The sequence below is a fragment of the Tursiops truncatus genome, unplaced genomic scaffold (genome assembly GCF_011762595.2).
Source record: "Tursiops truncatus isolate mTurTru1 unplaced genomic scaffold, mTurTru1.mat.Y mat_scaffold_47_arrow_ctg1, whole genome shotgun sequence".
Classification (NCBI taxonomy): Eukaryota; Metazoa; Chordata; class Mammalia; order Artiodactyla; family Delphinidae; genus Tursiops; species Tursiops truncatus.
Genome location: NW_022983322.1, coordinates 278782 through 297974, shown reverse-complemented (window position 1 = coordinate 297974; position 19193 = coordinate 278782).

The window sequence follows — 19193 nt, the reverse complement described above, 5'->3', positions numbered from 1 at the left end:
GAGTGATCTAATCTCATACTTTGACATGTACCTGTCCAGTTTTCGCAGCACAATTTATTGAAGAGGCTGTCCTTTCTCCACTGTACATTCCTGCCTCCTTTATCAAAGATAAGGTGACCATATGTGCGTGGGTTTATCTCTGGGCTTTCTATCCTGTTCCATTGATCTCTCTTTCTGTTTTTGTGCCAGCACTATACTGTCTTGATTACTGTAGCTTTGTAGTATAGTCTGAAGTCAGGGAACCTGATTCCTCTAGCTTCGTTTTTCGTTCTCAAGATTGCTTTGGGTATTCGGGGTCTTTTGTGTTTCCATACAAATTGTGAAATTTTTGGTTCTAGTTCTGTGAAAAATGCCAGTGGTAGTTTGATAGGGATTGCATTGAATCTGTAGATTGCTTTGGGTAGTAGAGTCATTTTCACAATGTTGATTCTTCCAATCCAAGAACATGGTATATCTCTCCATCTATTTGTATCATCTTTAATTTCTTTCATCAGTGTCTTATAATTTTCTCCATACAGGTCTTTTGTCTCCTTAGGTAGGATTATTCCTAGATATTTTATTCTTTTTGTTGCAATGGTCAATGGGAGTGTTTTCTTGATTTCACTTTCAGATGTTTCATCATTAGTGTATAGGAATGCCAGAGATTTCTGTGCATTAATTTTGTATCCTGCAACTTTACCAAATTCATTGATTAGTTCTAGTAGTTTTCTGGTAGCATCTTTAGGATTCTCTATGTATAGTATCATGTCATCTGCAAACAGTGACAGCTTTATTTCTTCTTTTCCGATTTGGATTCCTTTTATTTCCTTTTCTTCTCTGATTGCTGTGGCTAAAACTTCCAAAACTATATTGAATAAGAGTGGTGACAGTGCGCAACCTTGTCTTGTTTCTGATCTTAGTGGAAATGGTTTCAGTTTTTCACCATTGAGGATGATGTTGGCTGTGGGTTTGTCATATATGGCCTTTATTATGTTGAGGAAAGTTCCCTCTATGCCTACTTTCTGCAGGGTTTTTATCATAAATGGGTGTTGAATTTTGTCAAAAGCTTTCTCTGCATGTATTGAAATGATCATATGGTTTTTCTCCTTCAATTTGTTATTATGGTTTATCACATTGATAGATTTGTGTATATCGAAGAATACTTGCATTCCTGGAACAAACCCCACTTGATCATGGTGTATGATCCTTTGAATGTGCTGTCAGATTGTGTTTGCTAGTATTTTGTTGAGGATTTTTGCATCTATGATCATCAGTGATATTGGCCTGTAGTTTTCTTTCTTTGTGACATCCTTGTCTGGTATTGGAATCAAGGTGATGGTGGCCTCGTAGAATGAATTTGGGAGTGTTGCTCCCGCTGCTATATTTTGGAAGAGTTTGAGAAGGATAGGTGTTAGCTCTTCCCTAAATGTTTGATAGAATTCGCCTGTGAAGCCGTGTGGTCCTGGGCTTTTGTTTGTTGGAAGATTTTTTTTGTGTGTGTGTGTTACGCGGGCCTCTCACTGTTGTGGCCTCTCCCGTTGCAGAGAACAGGCTCCGGACACGCAGGCTCTGCGGCCATGGCTCATGGGCCCAGCCACTCCGCGCCATGTGGGATCCTCCCAGACCAGGGCACGAACCCGTGTCCCGTGCATCGGCAGGTGGACTCTCAACCACTGCGCCACCTGGGAAGCCATCTGGTCCTGGGCTTTGGTTTGTTGGAAGATTGTTAATCACAGTTTCAATATCAGTGCTTGTGATTGGTCTGTTTATATTTTCTATTTCTTCCTGATTCAGTCTTGGCAGGTTGTGCATTCCTAAGACTTTGTCCATTTCTTCCAGATTGTCCATTTTATTGGCATACACTTGCTTGTAGTAATCTCTCATGATATTTTTTATTTCTGCAGTGTCAGTTATTACTTTTCCTTTTTCATTTCTAATTGTATTGATTTGAGTCTTCTCCCTTTCTTTCTTGATGAGTCTGGTTAATGGTTTATCAATTTTGTTTACCTTCTCAAAGAACCCGCTTTTAGTTTTATTGATCTTTGCTATTGTTTCCTTCATTTATTTTTCATTTATTTCTGATCTGATTTTTATTATTTCTTTCCTTCTGCTAACTTTGTTAGTTTTTTGTTCTTCTTTCTCTAATTGCTTTAGGTGCAAGGTTAGGTTGTTTATTCGAGAGGTTTCCTGTTTCTTAAGGTGGGCTTGTATTGCTATAAACTTCCCTCTTAGAAGTGCTTTTGCTGCATCCCATAGGTTTTGGGACATTGTGTCTGCAATGGCACTTTTTTCTAGGTATTTTTTGATTTCCTCTTTGATTTCTTCAGTGATCACTTTGTAATTAAGTCGTGTATTATTTAGCCTCCATGTGTTTGTGTCTTTTACAGATATTTCCTGTAATTGATATCTAGTCTCATGGCGTTGTGTTCGGAAAAGATACTTGATACAATTTCAATTTCCTTAAATTTACCTAGGCTTGATTTGTGACCCAAGATATGATCTATCCTGGAGAATGTTCCATGAGCACTTGAGAAAAATGTGTATTCTGTTGTTTTTGGATGGAATGTCCTATAAATATCAATTAAGTCCATCTTGTTTAATGTATCATTTAAAGCTTGTGTTTCCTTATTTATTTTCATTTTGGATGATCTGTCCATTGGTGAAAGTGGGGTGTTAAAGTTCCCTACTCTGAATGTGTTACTGTCGATTTCCCCTTTTATGGCTGTTAGTATTTGCCTTATGTATTGAGGTGCTCCTATGTTGGATGCATAAATATTTACAATTGTTATATCTTCTTCTTGGATCGATCCCTTGATCATTATGTAGTGTCCTTCTTTGTCTCTTCTAATAGTCTTTATTTATTTTTTTTTCTTTTGCGGTACGCGGGCCTCTCACTATTGTGGCCTCTCCCGTTGTGGAGCACAGGCTCCGGACGCGCAGGCTCAGCGGCCATGGCTCACGGGCCCAGCTGCTCTGCAGCATGTGGGATCTTCCCGGACCGGGGCACGAACCCGCGTCCCCTGCATCGGCAGGCGGACTCTCAACCACTGCACCACCAGGGAAGCCCCAATAGTCTTTATTTTAAAGTCTATTTTGTCTGATATGAGAATTGCTACTCCAGCTTTCTTTTGGTTTCCATTTGCATGGAATATCTTTTTCCATCCCCTTACTTTCAGTCTGTATGTGTCTCTAGGTCTGAAGTGGGTCTCTTGTAGACAGCATATATAAGGGTCTTGTTTTTGTATCCATTCAGCTAATCTGTGTCTTTTGGTGGGAGCATTTAGTCCATTTACATTTAAGGTAATTAGCGATATGTATGTTCCTATTCCCATTTTCTGAATTGTTTTGGGTTCGTTATTATAGGTCTTTTCCTTCTCTTGTGTTTCTTGCCTAGAGAAGATCCTTTAGCATTTGTTGTAAAGCTGGTTTGGTGGTGCTGAACTCTCTCAGCTTTTGCTTGTCTGTAAAGGTTTTAATTTCTCCATCAAATATGAAAGAGATCCTTGCTGGGTAGAGTAGTCTTGGCTGCAGGTTTTTCTCCTTCATCACTTTCAGTATGTCCTGCCACTCCCTTCTGGCTTGTAGGGTTTCTGCTGAGAGATCAGCTGTTAACCTTATGGGGATTCCCTTATGTGTTATTTGTTGTTTTTCCCTTGCTGCTTTTAATATGCTTTCTTTGTATTTAATTTTTGACAGTTTGATTCATATGTGTCTTGGCGTATTTCTCCTTGTATTTATCCTGTATGGGACTCTCTGTGCTTCCTGGACTTGATTAACTATTTCCTTTCCCATATTAGGGAAGTTTTCAACTATAATCTCTTCAAATATTTTCTCAGTCCCAGAAGAGAAAATTTCTCTTCTTCTTCTGGAACCCCTATAATTCGAATGTTGGTGCGTTTAATGTTGTCCCAGGGGTGTCTGAGACTGTCCTCAGTTCTTTTCATTCTTTTTTCTTTATTCTGCTCTGCAGTAGTTATTTCCACTATTTTATCTTCCAGGTCACTTATCCGTTCTTCTACCTCAGTTATTCTGCTATTGATCCCATCTAGAGTGTTTTTCATTTCATTTATTGTGTTGTTCATTTTTGTTTGTTTCATGTTTAATTCCTCTACGTCCTTGTTAAATATTTCTTGCATTTTGTCTATTCTATTTCCAAGGTTTTGGATCATCTTTACTGTCATTATTCTGAATACATTTTCAGGTAGACTGCCTACTTCCTCTTCATTTGTTAGGTCTGTTGTGTTTTTATCTTGCTCCTTCCTCTACTGTGTGTTTTTCTGTCTTCTCATTTTGCTTATCTTATTGTGTTTGGGGTCTCCTTTTTGCAGGCTGCACGTTCTTAGTTCCCGTTGTTTTTGGTGTCTGTTCCCAGTGGCTAAAGTAGTTTCAGTGGGTTGTGTAGGTTTCCTAGTGGAGGGGACTAGTGCCTGTGTTCTGGTGGATGAGGCTGGATCTTGTCTTTCTGGTGGGCAGGTCCACATTTGGTGGTGTGTTTTGGCATGTCTGTGGACTCATTATTATTTGAGGCAGCCTCTCTGCTAATGGGTGGGGTTGTGTTCCTGTCTTGCTAGTTGTTTGGCATAGAATGTCCAGCACTGTAGCTTGGTAGTCGTTGAGTGAAGCTGGGTGCTGGTATTCAGATGGAGATCTCTGGGAGATTTTTGCCATTTGATATTATGTGGAGCTGGGAGGTCTCTTGTGGACCAGTGTCCTGAAGTTGGCTCTCCCACCTCAGAGGCACAGCACTGACTCCTGGCTGCAGCTCCAAGAGCCTTTCATCCACACAGCTCACAAGAAAAGGGAGAAAAATTAGAAAGAAAGAATTAGTAGAAGTACAAAGAAAGGAGGGAGGGAGGGAGGAAGGAAGGAAGGAAGGAAGAAAAAAAGAAAGAAAGAAGATAAGGTAAAATGAAATAAAATAACATAAAATATAATAAAGTTATTAAAATAAAAAAACAATTATTAAGAGAGAAAAAAACGGATGGATAGAACCCTAGGACAAATGGTGGAAGCAAAGCTATACAGACAAAATCTCACATGGAAGCATACACATACAAACTCACAAAAAGAGGAAAAGTGGAAAAAATCATAAGTCATGCTCTCAAAGTCCACCTCCTGAATTTGGGATGATTGGTTGTCTAAAGGAGGGAAGGAAGGAAACAAAGAATGAAGATAAAGTAAAGTAAAATAAAGTTATTAAAATAAAAAGTTATTATTAAGAAAAAAATTTAAAAAAAAAGACTTACAGAACCCTAGGACAAATGGTGGAAGCAAAACTATACAGGCAAAATCTCACAGAGAAGCATACACATACACACTAACAAAAAGAGGTAAAGGAGAAAAAATGATAAATCTTGCTCTCAAAGTCCACCTCCTCAATTTGGGATGATTCGTTGTCTATTCATGTATTCCACAGATGCAGGGTACATCAAGTTGATTGTGGAGCTTTAATCCACTGCTTCTGAGGCTGCTGGGAGAGATTTCCCTTTCTCTTCTTTGTTCTCACAGCTCCCAGGGGCTCAGCTTTGGATTTGGCCCCGCTTCTGCGTGTAGGTCGACGGAGGGCATCTGTTCTTCACTCAGACAGGACGGGGTTAAAGTAGGAGCTGATTCGGGGGCTCTGGCTCTCTCAGGCCGGGGGGAGGGAGGGGCACCGAGGGCGGGGCGAGCCTGCGGCGCCACAGGCCGAGGTGACATTGCACCAGCCTGAGGCGCACCGTGCGTTCTCCCAGGAAGCTGTCCCTGGATCCCGGGAACCTGGCAGTGGCGGGCTGCACAGGCTCCCCAGAAGAGGGGTGTGGATAGTGACCTGTGCTCACACACAGGTTTCTTGGTGGCAGCAGCAGCAGCCTTAGCGTCTTATGCTCGTCTCTGGGGTCCGCGCTTTCATCTGCGGCTCACGACCGTCTCTGGAGCTCCTTTAAGCAGCACTCTTAATCCCCTCTCCTCGCGCAGCAGGAAACAAAGAGGGAAGAAAAAGTCTCTTGCCTCTTCGGGAGCTCCAGATCTTTTCCCGGACTCCCTCCAGGCCAGCCGTGGTGCATTAAATCCCTGCAGGCTGTGTTCATGCAGCCAAACCCAGTCCTCTCCCTGCGCTCCGACCAAAGCCCAAGCCTCAGCTCCCAGCCACACCCGCCCCGGTGGGGGAGAAGACAAACCTCTCGGGTTGGTGATTGCCTGTGGTCACCGATCTTCTGTGCGGGAATCTCTCCACTTTGACCCCCGCACCCCTGTTGCTGTGCTCTCCTCCGCGGCTCCAAACCTTTCCCCCTCCGCCACCCGCAGTCTCTGCCCGCGAAGGGGCTTCCTAGTGTTTGGAAACCTTTCCTCCTTCACAGCTCCCTCCCACTGGTGCAGGTCCAGTCCCTATCCTTTAGTCTCTGTTTATTCTTTTTTCTTGTGCCCTACCCAGGTACGTGGGGGGGGGGGGGGTTCTTGCCTTTTGGGAGGTCTGAGGTCTTCTGCCAGCGTTCAGTAGGTGTTCTGTAGGAGTTGTTCCACGTGTAGATGTATTTCTGGTGTATCTGTGGGGAGGAAGGTGATCTCCCCGTCTTACCATTCCACCATATTCCCGGAAGCCATTTGGCAACTTTTAAAAGTGAAAAAGACAACCGCGGTTGAACAGAAAAGGAAAAAATGGGACTTCCCTGTTGGCGCAGTGGTTGAGAGTCCGGCTGCCGATGCAAGGGACACGGTTCGTGCCCCTGTCCGGGAGGATCCCACATTCCGCGAAGCGGCTGGGCCGTGAGCCATGGCCGCTGAGCCTGCACATCCGGAACTTGTGCCCCGCAACGGGAGAGGCCACAACAGTGAGAGGCCCACGTTCCGAAAAAAAAAAAGGAAAAAATGGCTACATACTTTAAAAAACAAAATACACAGCAAAGCAAAACACACTCTGACATGAAAAAACATTTGTTCAATTTAAAAATCTCAGTGTGGGAAGATGGCGGAAGAGTAAGACGCTGAGATCACCTTCCTCCACACAGATATATCAGAAATACATGTACATGTGGAACTGCTCCTATACAACACCTACGGAACGCTGGCAGAAGACCTCAGACCTCCCAAAAGGCAAGAAACTCCCCATGTACCTGGGTAGGGCAAAAGAAAAAAGAATAAACAGAGACAAAAGAATAGGGGCGGGACCTGCAGCAGTAGGATGGAGACGTGAAGGAGGAAAGGTTTCCACACACTAGGAAGACCCTTCGCGGGCAGAGACTGTGGGTGGCAGAGGGGGGAAGCTTCGGAGCCGTGGAGGAGAGCACAGCTTCGGAGCCGTGGAGGAGAGCACAGCCGGGTGCAGAGGGAAAAGTGGACAGATTTCCGCACAGAGGATCGGTCCTCACCAGCACGCACCAGCCCGAGGCTTGTCTGCTCACCGGCCAGGGCAGGCGGTGCTGGCAGCTGAGGATCGGCCTTCGGTGTGAGCACAGGGAGAGGACTTGGTTTGGCAGTGTGAACACAACCTGCAGGGGGTTACTGCACCACGGCTAGCCGGGAGGGAGTCCGGGAAAATGTCTGGACCGGTCGAAGAGGCAAGAGACTTTTACTTCCCTTTTTGTTTCCTGGTGCGCAAGGAGAAGGGATTAAGAGTGCTGCTTAAAGGAGCTCCAGAGATGGGCGCGAGCTGCGGCTAACAGTGCGGACCCCAGAGACGAGCATAAGACGCTAAGACTGCTGCTGCCGCCACCAATCAACCTGTGTGCGAGCACAGGTCACTCTCCACATCTCCCTTCTGGGGAGCCTGTGCAGCCCGCAACGGCCAGGGTCCCAGGATCCAGGGACAACTTCCCAGGAGAACGCACGGCGCGCCTTAGGCTGGTGCAACTTCACACTGGCCTCTGCTGCCGCAGGCTCGCCCCGCAATCCGTACCCCTCCTTCCCCCCAGGCTGAGTGAGCCAGAGTCCCCGAATCCGCGGCTCCTCTAACCCTTTCCTGTCTGAGCGAAGAACAGACGCCCTCCGGCAACCTACAAGCAGAGGTGGGGCCAAATCCAAAGCTGAACCCCGGGAGTTGTGCAAACAAAGAAGAGAAAGGGAAATGTCTCCCAGCAGCCTCAGGAGCAGCAGATTAAATCTCCACAATCAAATTGATGTACCCAACATCTGTGGAATACCTGAATAGACAAAGAATCATCCCAAACTGAGGAGGTGGACTTTGAGAGCAAGATTTATTATTTTTTCCCTTTTCCTCTTTTTGTGAGTGTGTATGTGTATGCTTCCATGTGAGATTTTGTCTGTATAGCTTTGCTTTAACCATTTGTCCTAAGCTTCTATCCATCATTTTTTGTTTTTTTTTGTTTTACTTTAAAAAAGTATTTTTTTAATAATTATTTTTTTATTTTAATAACTTTATATTATTTTACCTTACTTTATTTTATTTTATTTATCCTCTTTCGTTTTTTCTTTCTTTCTACTTTTTTTCCCTTTTATTCTGAGCCGTGTGGATGAAAGGCTATTGGTGCTACAGCCAGGATTCAGTGCTGTGCCTCTGAGGTGGGAGAGCCAACTTCAGGACACTCGTCCTCAAGGGACCTCCTAGCTCCACGTAATATCAAACGGCGAAAATCTCCCAGAGATCTCCATCTCAACACCAACACCCAACTTCACTGAACAACCAGCAAGCTACAGTGTTGGACACCCTATGGCAAACAACTAGCAAGACAGGAGCACAACCTCACCAATTAGCAGAGAAGCTGCCTAAAATCATAGTAAGTCCACAGACACCCCAAAACACACCATCAGACGTGGACCTGCCCACCAGAAAGACAAGATCCAGCCTCATCCACCAGAACACAGGCACTACTCCCTTCCACCAGGAAGCCAACACAACCCACTGAACCAACTTTAGCCACTGAGGACAGACACCAAATGCAATGGGAAGTATGAACCTGCAGCCTGCAAAAAGGAGACCCCCAAACACAGTAAGATAAGCAAAATGAGAAGAGGGAAAAACACACAGCAGATGAAGGAGCAAGACAAAAACCCACCAGAGCTAACAAATGAAGAGGAATTAGGCAGTCTACCTGAAAAGAATTCAGAATAATGATAGTAAAGATGATCTAAAATCTTGGAAATAGAATAGAGACAATGCAAGAAACCTTTAACAAGCACCTAGAAGAATTAAAGATGAAACAAGCAACGATGAACAACACAATAAATGAAATTAAAAATACTCTAGAAGGGGCTTCCCTGGTGGTGCAGTGGTTGAGAGTCCGCCTGCCGATGCAGGGGACATAGGTTCGTGCCCCGGTCCAGGAAGATCCCACATGCCGTGGAGCAGCTGCTCCCGTGAGGCATGGCCACTGAGCCTGCGCATTCGGTGCCTGTGCTCCACAATGGGAGAGGTCACAACAGTGAGAGGCCCACATACTGCAAAAAAAAAAAAAAAAAAAAAAATTACTCTAGAATGGATCAACAGCAGAATAACTGAGGCAGAAGAATGGATAAGTGACCTGGAAGATAAAGTAGTGGAAATAACTAATACAGAGCAGAATAAAGAAAAAACAATAAAAATAACTTAGGACAGTCTCAGAGACCTCTGGGACAACATTAAATTCACTAACATTCGAATTATAGGGGTTCCAGAAGAAGAAGAGAAATAGAAAGGGACTGAGAAAGTATTTGAAGAGATTATAGTTGAAAACTTCCCTAATATGGGAAAGGAAATAATTAATCAACTCCAGGAAGCCAGAGAGTCACATACAGGATAAATCCAAGGAGAAATATGCCAAGACACGTATTAGTCAAACTGCCAAAAATTAAATATAAAGAAAAATTATTGAAACCAGCAAGGGAAAAGCAAAAAATAACATACAAAGGAATCCCAATAAGGTTAACAGCTGATCTTTCAGCAGAAACTTTGCAAGCCAGAAGGGACTGGCAGGACATATTTAAAGTGATGAAGGAGAAGAACCTGCAACCAAGATTACTCTACCCTGCAAGGATCTCATTCAGGTTTGATGGAGAAATGAAAACATTTACAGACAAGCAAAAGCTGAGAGAGTTCAGCACTACCAAACCAGCTTTACAGCAAATGCTAAAGGAACTTCTCTAGGCAAGAAACACAAGAGAAGGAAAACACCTATAATACCCAACACAAAACAATTAAGTAAATGGGAATAGGAACATACATATCGATAAGTATCTTAAATGTAAATGGATTAAATCCTCCAACCAAAAGACACAGACTGGATGAATGGATACAAAAATAAGACCCATATATATGCTGTCTACAAGAGACCCGCTTCAGACCTAGAGACACACACAGACTGAAAGTGAACGGATGAAAAAAGATATTCCATGCAAATGGAAATCCAAAAAAAGCTGGAGTAGCAATTGTCATATCAGACAAAATAGACTTTAAAATAAAGATTATTAGAAGAGACAAAGAAGGACACTACATAATGATCAAGGGATCGATCCAAGAAGAAGATATAACAATTGTAAATATATTTATGCACCCAACATAGGAGCACCTCAATACATAAGGCAAATACTAACAGCCATAAAAGGGGAAATTGACAGTAACACATTCAGAGTAGGGGACTTTAACACCCCACTTTCACCAATGGACAGATCATCCAAAATGAAAATAAATAAGGAAACACAAGCTTTAAATGATACATTAAACAAGATGGACTTAATTGATATTTATAGGACATTCCATCCAAAAACAACAGAATACACATTTTTCTCAAGTGCTCATGGAACATTCTCCAGGATATATCATATCTTGGGTCACAAATCAAGCCTAGGTAAATTTAAGGAAATCGGGGCTTCCCTGGTGGCGCAGTGGTTGAGAGTCCGCCTGCCGATGCAGGGGACGCAGGTTCGTGCCCCGGTCCGGGAAGATCCCACATGCCGCGGAGCAGCTAGGCCCGTGAGCCATGGCCGCTGAGCCTGCGCGTCCGGAGCCTGTGCTCTGCAACGGGAGAGGCCACAACAGTGAGAGGCCCACGTACCGCAAAAAAAAAAAAAAAAAAAAAAAAAAAAAATTTAAGGAAATTGAAATTGTATCAAGTATCTTTTCTGACAACAACGCTATGAGAATAAATATCAATTACAGGAAAAGATCTGTAAAAAATACAAGCACATGGAGGCTAAACAATACACTACTTAATAACAAAGTGATCACTGAAGAAATCAAAGAGGAAATCAAAAAATACCGGAAACAAATGACAGTGGAGACACTGTGATATAAACCCTATGGGATGCAGCAAAAGCACTTCTAAGAGGGAAGTTTATAGCAATACAATCCTACCTTAAGAAACAGGAAACATCTCGAATAAACAACCTAACCTTGAACCTAATGCAATTAGAGAAAGAAGGACAAAAAATACCCCAAAGTTAGGAGAAGGACAGAAATCATAAAGATCAGATCAGAAATAAATGATAAAGAAATGAAGGAAATGATAGCAAAGATCAATAAAACTAAAAGCTGGTCCCTTGAGACGATAAACAAAATTGATAAACCATTAGCCAGACTCATCAAGAAAAAAAGGGAGAAGACTCAAATCAATAGAATTAGAAATGAAAAAGGAGAAGTAACAACTGACACTGCAGCAATACAAAAGATCATGAGAGATTACTACAAGCAACTCTATGCCAATAAAATGGACAACTTGGAAGACATGGACAAATTCTTAGAAATGCACAACCTGCCAAGACTGAATCAGGAAGAAATAGAAAATATAAACAGACCAATCACAAGCACTGAAATTGAAACTGTGATTAACAATCTTCCAACAAACCAAAGCCCAGGACCAGATGGCTTCACAGGCAAATTCTATCAAACATTTAGAGAAGAGCTAACACCTATCCTTCTCAAACTCTTCCAAAATATAGCAGAGGGAGCAACACTCCCAAATTCATTCTACGAGGCCACCATCACCTTGATTCCAATACCAGACAAGGATGTCACAAAGAAAGAAAACTACAGGCCAATATCACTGATGATCATAGATGCAAAAATCCTCAACAAAATACTAGCAAACACAATCTGACAGCACATTCAAAGGATCATACACCATGATCAAGTGGGGTTTATTCAAGGAATGCAAGTATTCTTCGATATACACAAATCTATCAATGTGATAAACCATAATAACAAATTGAAGGAGAAAAACCATATGATCATTTCAATACATGCAGAGAAAGCTTTTGACAAAATTCAACACCCATTTATGATAAAAACCCTGCAGAAAGTAGGCATAGAGGGAACTTTCCTCAACATAATAAAGGCCATATATGACAAACCCACAGCCAACATCATCCTCAATGGTGAAAAACTGAAACCATTTCCACTAAGATCAGAAACAAGACAAGGTTGCGCACTGTCACCACTCTTATTCAATATAGTTTTGGAAGTTTTAGCCACAGCAATCAGAGAAGAAAAGGAAATAAAAGGAATCCAAATCGGAAAAGAAGAAATAAAGCTGTCACTGTTTGCAGATGACATGATACTATACATAGAGAATCCTAAAGATGCTACCAGAAAACTACTAGAACTAATCAATGAATTTGGTAAAGTTGCAGGATACAAAATTAATGCACAGAAATCTCTGGCATTCCTATACACTAATGATGAAACATCTGAAAGTGAAATCAAGAAAACACTCCCATTGACCATTGCAACAAAAAGAATAAAATATCTAGGAATAATCCTACCTAAGGAGACAAAAGACCTGTATGGAGAAAATTATAAGACACTGATGAAAGAAATTAAAGATGATACAAATAGATGGAGAGATATACCATGTTCTTGGATTGGAAGAATCAACATTGTGAAAATGACTCTACTACCCAAAGCAATCTACAGATTCAATGCAATCCCTATCAAACTACCACTGGCATTTTTCACAGAACTAGAACCAAAAATTTCACAATTTGTATGGAAACACAAAAGACCCCGAATACCCAAAGCAATCTTGAGAACGAAAAACGAAGCTAGAGGAATCAGGTTCCCTGACTTCAGACTATACTACAAAGCTACAGTAATCAAGACAGTATAGTGCTGGCACAAAAACAGAAAGAGAGATCAATGGAACAGGATAGAAAGCCCAGAGATAAACCCACGCACATATGGTCACCTTATCTTTGATAAAGGAGGCAGGAATGTACAGTGGAGAAAGGACAGCCTCTTCAATAAATTGTGCTGCGAAAACTGGACAGGTACATGTCAAAGTATGAGATTAGATCACTCCCTAACAGCATACACCAAAATATGCTCAAAATGGATTAAAGATGTAAATGTAAGGCCAGAAACTATCAAACTCTTAGAGGAAAACATAGGCAGAACACTCTATGACATAAATCACAGCAAGATCCTTTCTGACCCACCTCCTAGAGAAATGGAAATAAAAACAAAAATAAACAAACGGGACCTAATGAAACTTCACAGCTTTGGCACAGCAAAGAAAACCATAAACAAGACCAAAACACAACCGTCAGAATGGGAGAAAATATTTACAAATGAAGCAAATGACAAAGGATTAATCTCCAAAATTTACAAGCAGCTCATGCAGCTCAATAACAAAAAAAAAAAAACAACCCAATCCAAAAATGGGCAGAAGACCTAAATAGACATTTCTCCAAAGCAGATATACAGACTGCCAACAAACACATGAAAGAATGCTCAACGTCATTAATCATTAGAGAAATCCAGATCAAAACTACAATGAGATATCATCTCACACCAGTCAGAATGGCCATCATCAAAAATTCTAGAAACAATAAATGTTGGAGAGGGTGTGGAGAAAAGGGAACACTCTTTCACTGCCGGTGGGAATGTGAATTTGTACAGCCACTGTGGAGAACAGTATGGAGGTTCCTTAAAAAACTACAAATAGAACTACCATATGACCCAGCAATCCCACTACTGGGCATATACCCTGAGAAAACCATAATTCAAAAAGAGTCATGTACCAAAATTTTCATTGCAGCTCTATATACAATAGCCTGGAGATGGAAACAACCTAAGTGTCCATCATCGGATGAATGGATAAAGAAGATGTGGCACATATATACAATGGAATGTTACTCAGCCATAAAGGGAAACGAAATTGAGCTATTTGTAATGAGGTGGATAGACCTAGATTTTGTCATACAGAGTGAAGTAATAAGTCAGAAAGAGAAAGACAAATACCGTATGCTAACACACACACACACACACACACACACACACACACATATGTATATATGTATACATATATATATATGTATATATATGGAATTTAAGGGAAAAAATGTCATGAAGAACCTAGGGGTTAGACAGGAATAAAGACACAGACCTACTAGAGAATGGACTTGAGGATATGGGGATCGGGAAGGGTAGGCTGTGACAAAGTGAGAGAGAGGCATGGACATATATGCACTACCAAATGTAAAGTAGATAGCTAGTGGTAAGCAGCTGCATAGCACAGGGAGATCAGCTAGGTGCTTTGTTACCACCTGGAGGGGTGGGATAGGGCGGGTGGGAGGGAAGGAGACGCAAGAGGGAAGAGATATGGGAACATATGTATATGTATAACTGATTCACTTTGTTATAAAGCAGAAACTAACACAGCATTGTAAAACAATTATACTCTAATAAAGATGTAAAAAGAAAAAAAAAAGAAAAGAAATTCTGTGGAGAACGAAGAATGAAGCCGACCACGGGCTGTCCCGTTCCTTCCCCAGAATCTCATAGAGCCTGGCTGTACAACCTAACCCCAGGTTCCATGCAATATCCCTCCACGCTCTCAATACATTTCCTTTTCATCAGCAATAGCTATTAAGACTGTGGTTTAAATTGGTTTCCTACCCACCCCTTTCTCACAGGCTGGCTTCCGCCCTACTAAAGCACCCTCACCAGCCCCCCAGTAGATGTATTCCTATCTCACCCGAGGTCCTGGCTGTTTTCTCGGTCTGCTATTCTTCATGCTCCACAAGTACGAATAGAATCTGACCGCCAAGTCTTCTTCACACTCTGTCCTCTGTTGGTTTCCATGACATTGTGCTTCCTAATTTCAGCCTCTTCCCACGTCTTCTCCCAGCCCCTTCTCTCTCCTCGGTGTCCAGTCCTTGATTGATCTTTGGCTCAGTCCACGGGCTTCTACTCTTCTTTGTATATAGTCTTTCTAGTAATTCTTTCTCTTAGTGGCCTTACCCAATACCAGGCCTATAGTTTCTAACTGTACTGTTTAGCTCTTACTTGTCCATGAGCTCGCTCAAATTCAACACGTACAAAGCAAAACTATCTCTGCATCCAAATTTTCCTCAGTTACCTGCCCTTTTTTTTTCTTCAATTTTCTATACACAAGAGACATAAGAACTTATTTCTGACTCCACTCTATCCCTTAAGTGGAATCTGTACTATAACCTTGCAGGTTTTCTCTTCCAGATAGCTCTCAGATTTGTTCTATCCTCCCCATCCCCAATGCCATTACCTTTGCCCTAGCACATTACTTCAACAGACTCTTAACTGGTCTCTTGTTTTCCACATTCTCTTAATCATGTCCATTCTGTACACCACTGCAAAATCTCTCCCGCCTCCCTTGCATTGGGCATGTGATTCCCCTATTCAGAACCAACAGTGGATTCCTCATCACTAGTATCCACAAATATTTACTGAATTCTTACTATGGGTGCTTGCGTGTACAGATGCAAAACATCTTCTAGGAGCCTATGATACAATTATGGAAATTACAGAGGACGTAAGTTTTAAAAGATGTAAAACCATGGTAATATAATGTATCAAATTAATGGTGCAAATAACAGTGCCAAATAACCTCCATTCTATGGAGGATGTAATTACAAGGTTGGGGAAGTTAGAAGAACGGGAGACATGACAGAGAGGCAGTAAGAAAAACATTCTATAGAGAAACTAGCATCAGCAAAGATCAGAAACTCAGTGCATTTTCAGGAAACAGGAGGAGGAAGCCAGGCTGGTGAAGATAGAGGGGAGGATATACCATGTAGAAAAATTAGAATAGTCAACGAGGCAGGAAGTTAGCTAATTGGTTGGAGAAGAGTGACCAATAGCCCCATTAGTCAAGAACGTGGGGCTAAGACATTTTGTCTAGTGCAAAGACGTTCTGTAGTGTGAAGAGTGCCAGACGATAGCATTGGAAATTTTGATGGAGAATCCAGAGTTCACTGGGAGCCACTGAAGGCTTTAAAACAACCAAAGAAGGCCATCAAAGAGGTGTTTCAGGGCCCCGAGGACAAGGACCAGATCCAGCCTGCTAACATAGTGCTGAGCACGTCAGAGGTACTTAATATTCAGTGGTGCCTGTCAACGAGAAATGTGATCCTTAGGGGTAGGGGGAGAGCTAACTTGGGGGTAAGGAGGGTCATGATAGAAACAGAAGACTAAATAGGAAATGCCACTGGCAAAATAAAAAAAAGAGCTGTGTCGGACTACATTGCTTATTTATACTAATCCCCATTCTTCAAGCAGGGTAACAATGAGAGCACAAGCTTGTGGGCAGGAATAAGCATAGTTACCAGCATCATGTTCATCATTTTAAAATAACAACAGGAACCATAACTTACATGTACTGAATGCTTACTGTATGCCAGACACTGTGCTACGTGCTTTTCTCCAGGCTGAAATGCTAGCTATTACAATACTGAAATGTTGTCACATGCATTACCAAGCAGCTATTACGCTGAGCATCCTTAGGGAGCCCCCACTGCCCTGATCATCTGAGCTCTCCCCACTACTAGAACCTCGTGTGTCCCCTCCCTCCAGGAACTAAAAACATAAAAGGAGGCTGCTAGGACCCCTCTTCAGCGTTGTGACCTGTGCCTCTTCTGATTGGTCAATGCCCCCATTGAATATTTTGAAAATCAGTGCTGTATTCCACTCATTAGCCAACTTTATTCTTACACTAGTCTTATATTCTGCAAGAGCAGACTAAGGCTCAAAGAGGTCGGAGACTTGAAAGGTCACAGTTCATTAGGGACTGAGCACAGATTCTATCTGACCCCAGTTTGCACTCTTGGTCCCCCTCGTAGGGCAGGTTTTATGCTGGAGGTTGTAAGACCTCAGGCTGAAAAGACCGGCCACACTAAGTACAACAACAGAGGAAATATGATTTCCAGAAACATCCTGTTCTAACAGGTCATAGAAATCCCCAAATTCTGTTAAGAACATCAGGCTCCTTAGTCCACAATCCATACTGAATATTGTTAAGCCTGCTGGGTGAGCCCGCACTGCTACGTTTATGCAGAGGGTAACATTGCCTTCGGTGGTGACATTTAGAGCGGACTGTTTCATCTTCATCTTGCAGAAAAACCCAAATTCCTTTCTTCCATTCTTAAATTTAACTGATCTCATCCCAGATGCTATGGTTATTTGCCTCTAGCTTCCAAAACACAAGTAAATGGCAATACCATCTGTTAACAGCTAGCTATGTGAAAAGGTCACCAGCCTCTCCCATTGTCTCTTTACTCCAAGTTAAGAGTTATCAAAACAGAGAGATGTTTATTTAGTATGAACTCTTGAGTTTCTTCTGGTGGTAAAAGGAGGGTCAGAAAACAGGACTCAACTTAGGTTGCCATAATATATGACTATGAAGTCAGAAAAAGGACAGCAAAAGCCTAAGGAAAACAAGAAATACTTACAATAGGAAAAAAGCAGAAATTAAGGAATTCGAAAACCAGACTAAGTAAGTCTTTCTGTAAGAAGTCCATCAGCTTCTATAGGAAAAAATATACAGATCAATAAATATGTAGACAAATACTGTTTTTCATTGTTTCAATAGGTCAATATAGAAAATGCTCAATAGGCTGTATGAGCATTTCAAAGGGCTCCAAAAGGCACTTGAGGAAATGCAACATTCATTCTTGAATTTTTTTAGACGGGTAATAATATATATGCATAGCGAAATACCCAGAAGGGTATACAGAAAGATATTCATCAAAATGTTAAGAGCATTTATCTCTGGGTGACAGAATTTGGGGCCATTTTTCTGTCTTCTTTACACTTCTCCATACTTCTTGAATTGTTTACAATGAGCATTTATCATTTTTATAGTCAGAATAAAACTTCTAAAGCCATGTTCATTTTTCTAACTGTCCCAAACATGATTCAGTGTGAAACAAAATACACACAAAAAACTACATCAAATGCAAAACCAATCATAGTCGTATTTGCTTTGTGACAAAGTAAGAATCACACATTTTGTATCACAATGGAGAATGAAAAGAGAGATCTCATGAAATTACCTACTACTCTCCTGTCAGATTACTCCCCAACACGTGGAGGGCAGTGGGATCCCAATGAATGAGTGAGCCCAGTGGCCTGAGAAAGCCAACCAGAGGCTGACCTCACCTCAGAGACTGGGCTGATAGAGCTCACAGGGAGCGTCACCTAAATGTCACTGTGCTAGCACCTAAAACAAGACCTAATGACCACAATTAATTTTGTATAAACAAGTCCAATAGAACTGAAGACTAGTGGATGAAGTTAAGTTAGTCTAAACTACCCTTAAATTAATAAGCAGACTTGGGAAAAACACTCCCTCTCAAATTTTTAAAGGCCTCTTTCTAGTCATTAATGGAAAGTGCATGAGGGCGATATCTATACATTTGTAGGCATAAACCCCTTCTTTATGTGGGGTCACAGGGATGGGCATGCAACCCAGACCTGGCAAGTTGGCTCACCCAGTACAGGGATTGGTCCAAGAGATGGGCACATAACCAACAGGACCAGTCAGTATCCCACCATTAAACCAGAGACTGGGAGACTCTGGGACCATGTAAGCCAGCAGCCAGTGGGGCTCATCTTACCACCACTTGGAGATGTACCTGAGAATGAATCCAAGGGAAAGCAAGCAGTCTAGAAACACAGAGAGACAATGCTGAGGAGTTCTTACGACATGCCAAGCACTATTCCAATCACTTTATGTGCATTAACTCATGAAAAATTTTAACAATCCTATCCCCATATTACCTATGGAAAAGAAGGCACAGAGGGCTTCCCTTGTGGTGCAGTGGTTGATAATCTGCCTGCCAATGCAGGGGACACGGGTTCGAGCCCTGGTCTGGGAAGATCCCACATGCCGCAGAGCAACTGGGCCCGTGAGCCACAACAACTGAGCCTGCGCATCTGGAGCTTGTGTTCCTCAACGAGAGGCCGCGATAGTGAGAGGCCCGTGCACCGCGATGAAGTGTGGCCCCCGCTCGCCGCAACTAGAGAAAGCCCTCACACAGAAACGAAGACCCAA